Source organism: Cololabis saira, unplaced genomic scaffold (assembly GCF_033807715.1).
Source record: "Cololabis saira isolate AMF1-May2022 unplaced genomic scaffold, fColSai1.1 scf395, whole genome shotgun sequence".
NCBI lineage: Eukaryota > Metazoa > Chordata > Actinopteri > Beloniformes > Belonidae > Cololabis > Cololabis saira.
The window spans coordinates 1-10,000 of NW_026906559.1; the positions used below are offsets into that span (position 1 = coordinate 1).

A 10,000-nucleotide genomic window follows, 5' to 3' on the forward strand; every position below is an offset into this window, starting at 1 on the left:
TTCTGACGTATTTATGTGTTGTGTAAACTACGCCGAAGTCTCGGCAAACGCTGTGAGATGTAAATAATTGTGGCAACTTGTTTTCCATAAGCAGTATAGTATTTTGTACCGTTGTCTGTTTAGTTGTCTCCGTTCCGCTTATGGCGTTGATGGCAGTGAACGTGTTTATGTTGCCATGGTTACCGGTCGCTTCATATACATAAATATTATGCTATCATAACATGTGGAAATCAATGTGTTTATGACGTTCACTGTCATGTTTAATTCAACTGCAGATTTTGGTCACCTTTCACTAAATCAGTGGTGATCCTAGTTATTATTTGCATCAAATGTCACTGATTTTTAATTACACCAGTCACTAATAAGGAAGGCATTTCATTCATATAATGTAGATGCATCATTATCTAATGATTATAGTACCCGAGACCAGAGCAGCCCAGAAAACAAAGTTTGGGTGGATGAGGTACCCTCAGGCAGCGCAGGTGACAGAGGACAGTCTGTTGTACCTCGTCATCAAGATGCTCAAAAATCAGCCACCGACCAATTTTCTCTCCTCCCCCAGTAAAATAACATCTTCCATAAAGGGGCAGTACAAAAAGATCGTTGACAGAGTCAGAGACGACCCCATCCTCTGCACTCTCTCCATTCCTCTGCCCAATCTGAATGCCAGATCCATCTTTAATTTCATCACCAGAGAGGAAAAGGCCAATTACAGGGCTACAGTAGTGCCAACAGCAAAGCCTCACCGGACAGTGCTCTCACATGAGCAAATGCCAGCAGCTTCTACTCTGCCAGCATCCCTACCACCACCAGATCGAGCTCAGGTGCAGTACCAGGACGTTCATCACGTTGTTGGTAAAAGGCGTGGTGAGAAGCGGAGGTAAGTTATTTGAGCACTTTATTGCTAGAAATGTGGACATAAATCATTCTGACACTCATCATCTCGTTTAATATTCACAGGATAGATGGTGAGGAACCAGAGCTGGTGAACAGGCCCATTCAGCCTAAGCCTGCTGCTGCGGCCAAGCCCATAGCGCCCAGAGTGTCCCCAGCGCCCGTATTCCTGGTGGTTCCTGCACAACCACAGGCTCCCTCCATGCGTCTTCACACTTCAGGCCTCATACCTGTAGCACCACTCCTTGCACAGCCATCCAACCCAGTCATGCCTCGCAAATCCTCAAAGCCATGTGGGGCCTGCCAAGTACCTCAGTGTGGTGGGCAGCGTAAGAGGTACACACCCTCCAAGGACAAAGCCGAAGGAAGCAGCCAGAAAATCTTCACCTTCTGCCTGGCAACAAAGAAATCAACCACTTCTGGTTTTGATGGTGTTGTCTATGACAGTTTTCAGCACTTTAAAAATGTGGTCGATGAGGAATTAAGAGGAAAGTCAGTTAGAAAGTCAACATCTGTGAGCAGATGCAGACCCTCCCTCATACACAACACTACGCACACTATAGTAGCATTACATGGTATATATTGACTGTTCTTGTTTTGTTGGAATTGATTTGTTTTTAACTGTTTTGTTGTATCTGATATTGCTTTGTTAAGCAGTTTGGGCTGCATTCTTGCTCTATAAGTTTAATATTTGATTGTTATTTTAATAAAATATATTTTCTTGCATGATTACTTGAGAATGGTGTTTTTTTTTTTTTTTTTTTTTTTTTTTTAGATTGTGAGCAGAAAGACACAACTCTATGCAACCTGTTACTGCCATCATAAAAATTATTTGTACACTTATTGGCTGCGTACAGTTTTTGTATAAAATGCTGCTGCAACTTTTCACTTTCCAACAATAGACTAGGTAGAATGTCAGAAATGGGCTTATTTAACATTTTGGGGGTATTTAAAGCGGTTGTATCCAAATCTGCTACAGTATTGTAATTATTTGTTCATTAGATATATATTTTTTTTCAGATAATGTAAAGCTGCCACCACCTTTGTTAAACCGGTGTGGTCCGGTATAAGAGGCAAGAGGATGTTTATCAACCACACAAATACATGGGGATAGGATACAAAATCTTTATTAGAAAATATGGCTTTGTTAAAAATGGCAATATGACCCGTGCAACAGGCTGAGAGCTAGAGGCTAACAGCTATGGCACACCAATGGCCACCCTACAACCCTGCCACACGAAATGCAAGTCCACAAACCAGGACAAGGTCGGCACACGGTAAAAGAGTCACTGCACACTGTAAAACCCAATAGCTGACACAGCAATTAATAAAACTCAGTGCTAAAACTGCACAGCAAACCACAGGGACCACTCCAAACTATAAGCAGGTCAAAACCACTCCACACCACTAGGGGGAGGCAGGGGGCCGGGGGCCTTCAGCGTCGCCTCTAAATGAGCCCCTGACAAAGGGTCAATTACCCTGGAACATGCGATAAAACATTATGCTCCAGTTCATATAGGGAAATGAACGGGCATCAAATCACTCAAATACATAGACATAAAAGGAAAAAATATGGACAACATATAACGGACAATGTATACAGTATTTGAGTTTAACTTATCTCGCCCGGTCTGGCGACGACCCCCCCCCCCCCCACGGGGTGTCAGCATGGAGTTGCCCGTGAAGCGTCACAGACCAGACTCACTGGGCCGGGTTAGTGACAACCGGCATCAGTTTGTGGCAGGGAAGCCTCAGTAAGGAAAAGACAACGGCACTTACTACTCCCCGGTCCCTCGCTATCTAAAGGAGGCGTCCAGCCTCCCCTCCTCACTCAGAAAAAGGCTCTCTCCCCTATTTAACTGTCTTCGCGGCCGGCAACAATAAAAGCTGCGATCCGCACCCTCCCAGCCCGGTGCCGCAGCTTCGGACAGAAACTGAAGTATTCCCCACTGCCCGTCCAGCCATTCACAGACCTCTTTTATCCCTCTCCTAGCTGACACAGGTGCAAGTGATTCACAATCAGGTAATGGAACTCCTCCCCGCAGCATCCACACCGGCAGGCACAGAGACCCTCCTGACATTTCATTACAGAATGTACCAGGCTCAAAATTAGTTTTAAGCCTCCTAATTACTACAATAACATAGGCCTAAAAACATAGGCATTGCAGTAATTAGGTGAACAGGATAGAATATTAAAGTATCACAAAACTACATGAACCTTCTCTGGCTTGTTCCTTATTAACAATAAGTTGTTTTTTTAGATATTGGATGCAAATTCGCACATATTGACGTCACACTTAATTTGGATGTGAATTTGAAAAATGTGATATGATTTATTTTTTTTTGTTGTCTCAGGGTAAGCAGTAATCTACAGAAGTTTCATGGTGATTAATTGACTTTTTTTTCCCTGTTCAGCAGTAATGCATTGCCAGTGGAGTTGATATACTTATTTCTCTATGTTGAGGTATTTCAGCAGATTTGAATTCAGCAATACTGAAGAGACTTAACCCCCAGATGTTGTATTTACCATGAGTTTTATTCTCCATTGATTAATACATCAATTATCATTACTGCATAATTTGCAAAGACACGTCTGAATGACCCCTGAAGCGCTTCTTCATCTTTGCCACAGCCTGGGATCGAACCCGCGACCTTCTGCTTCACAGCTCCACAGCTTGGACACCTCCATCCCCAGGATTACCCACACCCCAGGTTGACTATAGGGACTTGGGGGGGGTCATGAGCCCCGCCTAGGCGATCTCCCAGCCAAGTCCCTATGCCGACCAATGGTTGAGCTCTGTTCAGCAGAGAGAGCGCTCAACCCACCAATCATTGAGCGAGACACGTCTGTACGGCGGCCATGACAGTCTGACACCTCAGGGAACAGTTTGTAGAACTTTTAAAAGAAAAGAAAAAGTGGTTCAGCTGAGTTTGGTCACTGGCTGTCAGTTCATGTGTGCATTTCCGTTTTGTATCCATAAAGAGTATTGATTTTAAAGATTTGTTTAAACTTACTTAGTGATTTGCATGATTTCATTTCATCTTTGCAGTTGTTCCACAGATTAATTCCCTTCACTGATACACAATGGGTTTTGATTTTTGTTCGTACATGCTGTTTTTTAAAATTGCATATTCCCCTGAGATTGTGTTTATTTTCTTTTATTTGAAACAACTTCTGGATGCCTTGTGGCAACTGATGATGAGCTCATTCACAAGTGGAGCTGGTGGATTCTAGCGGAGCTGAAACTCTGCAGCTGCCGTGTGTCGGTGTTTATGAGACGCCCCACTTCACTCCCACATGTTGAGTTGGAACAGGCAGTGAGATGGTAATAAGCTGTTCCTAGCTTTATACATGAATTGTGCAGTTTGGAATTCTACTATGTCAAAAAATTGGATTATTTTAGAATTGAACAATAAGGAATTGGTGTGTTCACGAAAACCAGCCTTATGAATTATCCTTATGGCTCTTTTCTGCAGTATGAATAGTGGTTGCAATGAACTTTTAATAATAATAATAATAATATTATATATAATTAATACATTATTATTATCATTATTGTTATTATTATTATTATTATTATTATTATTGTTATTATTATTATTAGTATTATTATTATTATTATCATCATTCACTCATCTATTATTATTATTATTATTATTATTATTATTATTATTATTATTATTATTTATGTAATATTTGATGTAGTTTATGGACCCCAGGAAGATTAGTGGTCGCCAAGGCGGTAGCTAATGGGGATCAATCCAATAAACAAAGAAATAAACAAATAAACAAACAAACAAACAAAGCAGGTATAAAAATGTGTGAGTAGAGGGAGCAAGAGCACTCTCTGCTGGTTGAAAAAGCTTACAGCACCGGGTATTCCCAGGCGGTCTCCCATCCAAGTACTAACCCGGCCCGACCCTGCTTAGCTTCCGAGATCAGACGAGATCGGGCGTATTCAGGCTGGTATGGCCGTAAGAGAAAGCTGAACCCTGAAATAACTCTTATATAGTGTTCACTTCTCGGCAACCACATCCCCGATGTCTGAGACGGAGAGTAAAACCGGTGTGTTCAAGAGTCAGTGGAGCTCATTCACAAGTGGAGCTGGTGGATTCTAGCGGAGCTGAAACTCTGCAGCTGCCGTGTGTCGGTGTTTATGAGACGCCCCACTTCACTCCCACATGTTGAGTTGGAACAGGCAGTGAGATGGTAATAAGCTGTTCCTACCTTTATACATGAATTGTGCAGTTTGGAATTCTACTATGTCAAAAAATTGGATTATTTTAGAATTGAACAATAAGGAATTGGTGTGTTCACGAAAACCAGCCTTATGAATTATCCTTATGGCTCTTTTTTCTGTAGTATGAATAGTGGTTGCAATGAACTTTTAATAATAATAATAATAATATTATATATAATTAATACATTATTATTATCATTATTGTTATTATTATTATTATTATTATTATTATTATTATTATTATTATTATTATTATTATTATTATTATTATTATTATTATTATTATCATTCACTCATCTATTATTATTATTATTATTATTATTATTATTATTATTATTATTATTATTATTATTATTATTATTATTATTTATGTAATATTTGATGTAGTTTATGGACCCCAGGAAGATTAGTGGTCGCCAAGGCGGTAGCTAATGGGGATCAATCCAATAAACAAAGAAATAAACAAATAAACAAACAAACAAAGCAGGTATAAAAATGTGTGAGTAGAGGGAGCAAGAGCACTCTCTGCTGGTTGAAAAAGCTTACAGCACCGGGTATTCCCAGGCGGTCTCCCATCCAAGTACTAACCCGGCCCGACCCTGCTTAGCTTCCGAGATCAGACGAGATCGGGCGTATTCAGGCTGGTATGGCCGTAAGCGAAAGCTGAACCCTGGAATAACTCTTATATAGTGTTCACTTCTCGGCAACCACATCCCCGATGTCTGAGACGGAGAGTAAAACCGGTGTGTTCAAGAGTCAGTGGAGCTCATTCACAAGTGGAGCTGGTGGATTCTAGCGGAGCTGAAACTCTGCAGCTGCCGTGTGTCGGTGTTTATGAGACGCCCCACTTCACTCCCACATGTTGAGTTGGAACAGGCAGTGAGATGGTAATAAGCTGTTCCTAGCTTTATACATGAATTGTGCAGTTTGGAATTCTACTATGTCAAAAAATTGGATTATTTTAGAATTGAACAATAAGGAATTGGTGTGTTCACGAAAACCAGCCTTATGAATTATCCTTATGGCTCTTTTCTGTAGTATGAATAGTGGTTGCAATGAACTTTTAATAATAATAATAATAATATTATATATAATTAATACATTATTATTATCATTATTGTTATTATTATTATTATTATTGTTATTATTATTATTATTATTATTATTATTATTATTATTATTATTATTATTATCATTCACTCATCTATTATTATTATTATTATTATTATCATTCACTCATCTATTATTATTATTATTATTATTATTATTATTATTATTATTTATGTAATATTTGATGTAGTTTATGGACCCCAGGAAGATTAGTGGTCGCCAAGGCGGTAGCTAATGGGGATCAATCCAATAAACAAAGAAATAAACAAATAAACAAACAAACAAACAAACAAACAAACAAACAAACAAAGCAGGTATAAAAATGTGTGAGTAGAGGGAGCAAGAAGAGCACTCTCTGCTGGTTGAAAAAGCTTACAGCACCGGGTATTCCCAGGCGGTCTCCCATCCAAGTACTAACCCGGCCCGACCCTGCTTAGCTTCCGAGATCAGACGAGATCGGGCGTATTCAGGCTGGTATGGCCGTAAGCGAAAGCTGAACCCTGAAATGACTCTTATATAGTGTTCACTTCTCGGCAACCACATCTCCGATGTCTGAGACGGAGAGTAAAACCGGTGTGTTCAAGAGTCAGTGGAGCTCATTCACAAGTGGAGCTGGTGGATTCTAGCGGAGCTGAAACTCTGCAGCTGCCGTGTGTCGGTGTTTATGAGACGCCCCACTTCACTCCCACATGTTGAGTTGGAACAGGCAGTGAGATGGTAATAAGCTGTTCCTAGCTTTATACATGAATTGTGCAGTTTGGAATTCTACTATGTCAAAAAATTGGATTATTTTAGAATTGAACAATAAGGAATTGGTGTGTTCACGAAAACCAGCCTTATGAATTATCCTTATGGCTCTTTTCTGCAGTATGAATAGTGGTTGCAATTAACTTTTAATAATAATAATAATAATAATAATAATAATATATATATATATATATATATATATATATATATATATAATATATATAATATATATAATAATAATAATAATATATATAATTAATACATTATTATTATCATTATTATTATTATTATTATTATTATTATTATTATTCACTCATCTATTATTATTATTATTATTATTATTATCATTTATGTAATATTTGATGTAGTTTATGGACTCCAGGAAGATTAGTGGTCGCCAAGGCGGTAGCTAATGGGGATCAATCCAATAAACAAATAAATAAAGAAATAAATAAACAAACAAACAAACAAACAAACAAACAAACAAAGCAGGTATAAAAATGTGTGAGTAGAGGGAGCAAGAAGAGCACTGTCTGCTGGTTGAAAAAGCTTACAGCACTGGGTATTCCCAGGCGGTCTCCCATCCAAGTACTAACCCGGCCCGACCCTGCTTAGCTTCCGAGATCAGACGAGATCGGGCGTATTCAGGCTGGTATGGCCGTAAGCGAAAGCTGAACCCTGGAATAACTCTTATATAGTGTTCACTTCTCGGCAACCACATCCCCGATGTCTGAGACGGAGAGTAAAACCGGTGTGTTCAAGAGTCAGTGGAGCTCATTCACAAGTGGAGCTGGTGGATTGTAGCGGAGCTGAAACTCTGCAGCTGCCGTGTGTCGGTGTTTATGAGACACTTCCCTCCCACATGTTGAGTTGGAACAGGCAGTGAGATGGTAATAAGCTGTTCCTAGCTTTATACATGAATTGTGCAGTTTGGAATTCTACTATGTCAAAAAATTGGATTATTTTAGAATTGAACAATAAGGAATTGGTGTGTTCACGAAAACCAGCCTTATGAATTATCCTTATGGCTCTTTTCTGCAGTATGAATAGTGGTTGCAATTAACTTTTAATAATAATAATAATAATAATGAATACATTATTATTATCATTATTGTTATTATTATTATTATTATTATTATTATTATTATTATTATTATTATTATTATTATTATTATTATTATCATTTATGTAATATTTGATGTAGTTTATGGACCCCAGGAAGATTAGTGGTCGCCGAGGCGGTAGCTAATGGGGATCAATCCAATAAACAAATAAATAAAGAAATAAATAAACAAACAAACAAACAAACAAACAAACAAACAAACAAACAAACAAACAAACAAACAAACAAACAAACAAACAAAGCAGGTATAAAAATGTGTGAGTAGAGGGAGCAAGAAGAGCACTGTCTGCTGGTTGAAAAAGCTTACAGCACCGGGTATTCCCAGGCGGTCTCCCATCCAAGTACTAACCCGGCCCGACCCTGCTTAGCTTCCGAGATCAGACGAGATCGGGCGTATTCAGGCTGGTATGGCCGTAAGCGAAAGCTGAACCCTGAAATAACTCTTATATAGTGTTCACTTCTCGGCAACCACATCCCCGATGTCTGAGACGGAGAGTAAAACCGGTGTGTTCAAGAGTCAGTGGAGCTCATTCACAAGTGGAGCTGGTGGATTCTAGCGGAGCTGAAACTCTGCAGCTGCCGTGTGTCGGTGTTTATGAGACGCCCCACTTCACTCCCACATGTTGAGTTGGAACAGGCAGTGAGATGGTAATAAGCTGTTCCTAGCTTTATACATGAATTGTGCAGTTTGGAATTCTACTATGTCAAAAAATTGGATTATTTTAGAATTGAACAATAAGGAATTGGTGTGTTCACGAAAACCAGCCTTATGAATTATCCTTATGGCTCTTTTCTGCAGTATGAATAGTGGTTGCAATGAACTTTTAATAATAATAATAATAATAATATTATATATAATTAATACATTATTATTATCATTATCATTATTGTTATTATTATTATTATTATTATTATTATTATTATTGTTATTATTATTATTATTATTATTATTATTATTATCATTCACTCATCTATTATTATTATTATTATTATTATTATTATCATTCACTCATCTATTATTATTATTATTATTATTATTATTATTATTATTATTATTATTATTATTATTATTATTATTATTATTATTTATGTAATATTTGATGTAGTTTATGGACCCCAGGAAGATTAGTGGTCGCCAAGGCGGTAGCTAATGGGGATCAATCCAATAAACAAAGAAATAAACAAATAAACAAACAAACAAACAAACAAACAAAGCAGGTATAAAAATGTGTGAGTAGAGGGAGCAAGAGCACTCTCTGCTGGTTGAAAAAGCTTACAGCACCGGGTATTCCCAGGCGGTCTCCCATCCAAGTACTAACCCGGCCCGACCCTGCTTAGCTTCCGAGATCAGACGAGATCGGGCGTATTCAGGCTGGTATGGCCGTAAGCCAAAGCTGAGCCCTGAAATAACTCTTATATAGTGTTCACTTCTCGGCAACCACATCTCTGATGTCTGAGACGGAGAGTAAAACCGGTGTGTTCAAGAGTCAGTGGAGCTCATTCACAAGTGGAGCTGGTGGATTCTAGCGGAGCTGAAACTCTGCAGCTGCCGTGTGTCGGTGTTTATGAGACGCCCCACTTCACTCCCACATGTTGAGTTGGAACAGGCAGTGAGATGGTAATAAGCTGTTCCTAGCTTTATACATGAATTGTGCAGTTTGGAATTCTACTATGTCAAAAAATTGGATTATTTTAGAATTGAACAATAAGGAATTGGTGTGTTCACGAAAACCAGCCTTATGAATTATCCTTATGGCTCTTTTCTGTAGTATGAATAGTGGTTGCAATGAACTTTTAATAATAATAATAATAATATTATATATAATTAATACATTATTATTATCATTATTGTTATTATTATTATTATTATTATTGTTATTATTAT

At 38.3% G+C, this 10,000-nt stretch overlaps 6 non-coding genes across 6 annotated transcripts; all 6 read right to left on the reverse strand.

Annotated features, from left to right (window-relative positions):
• Positions 1 to 4,756: 4,756 nt before the first annotated feature.
• On the reverse strand, positions 4,757 to 4,875 carry LOC133440154 (5S ribosomal RNA). The gene has a single exon (XR_009782289.1). It is a non-coding gene; the product is annotated as a 5S ribosomal RNA (ribosomal RNA).
• Positions 4,876 to 5,674: 799 nt separating this feature from the next.
• LOC133440153 (5S ribosomal RNA) lies at positions 5,675 to 5,793 on the reverse strand. Its single transcript, XR_009782288.1, has one exon. It is a non-coding gene; the product is annotated as a 5S ribosomal RNA (ribosomal RNA).
• Positions 5,794 to 6,614: 821 nt separating this feature from the next.
• On the reverse strand, positions 6,615 to 6,733 carry LOC133440156 (5S ribosomal RNA). The gene has a single exon (XR_009782291.1). It is a non-coding gene; the product is annotated as a 5S ribosomal RNA (ribosomal RNA).
• An 806-nt stretch (positions 6,734 to 7,539) lies between these two features.
• Positions 7,540 to 7,658, reverse strand: LOC133440155 (5S ribosomal RNA). Its single transcript, XR_009782290.1, has one exon. It is a non-coding gene; the product is annotated as a 5S ribosomal RNA (ribosomal RNA).
• Positions 7,659 to 8,415: 757 nt separating this feature from the next.
• On the reverse strand, positions 8,416 to 8,534 carry LOC133440157 (5S ribosomal RNA). The gene has a single exon (XR_009782292.1). It is a non-coding gene; the product is annotated as a 5S ribosomal RNA (ribosomal RNA).
• Positions 8,535 to 9,385: 851 nt separating this feature from the next.
• On the reverse strand, positions 9,386 to 9,504 carry LOC133440158 (5S ribosomal RNA). Its single transcript, XR_009782293.1, has one exon. It is a non-coding gene; the product is annotated as a 5S ribosomal RNA (ribosomal RNA).
• Positions 9,505 to 10,000: the final 496 nt, after the last annotated feature.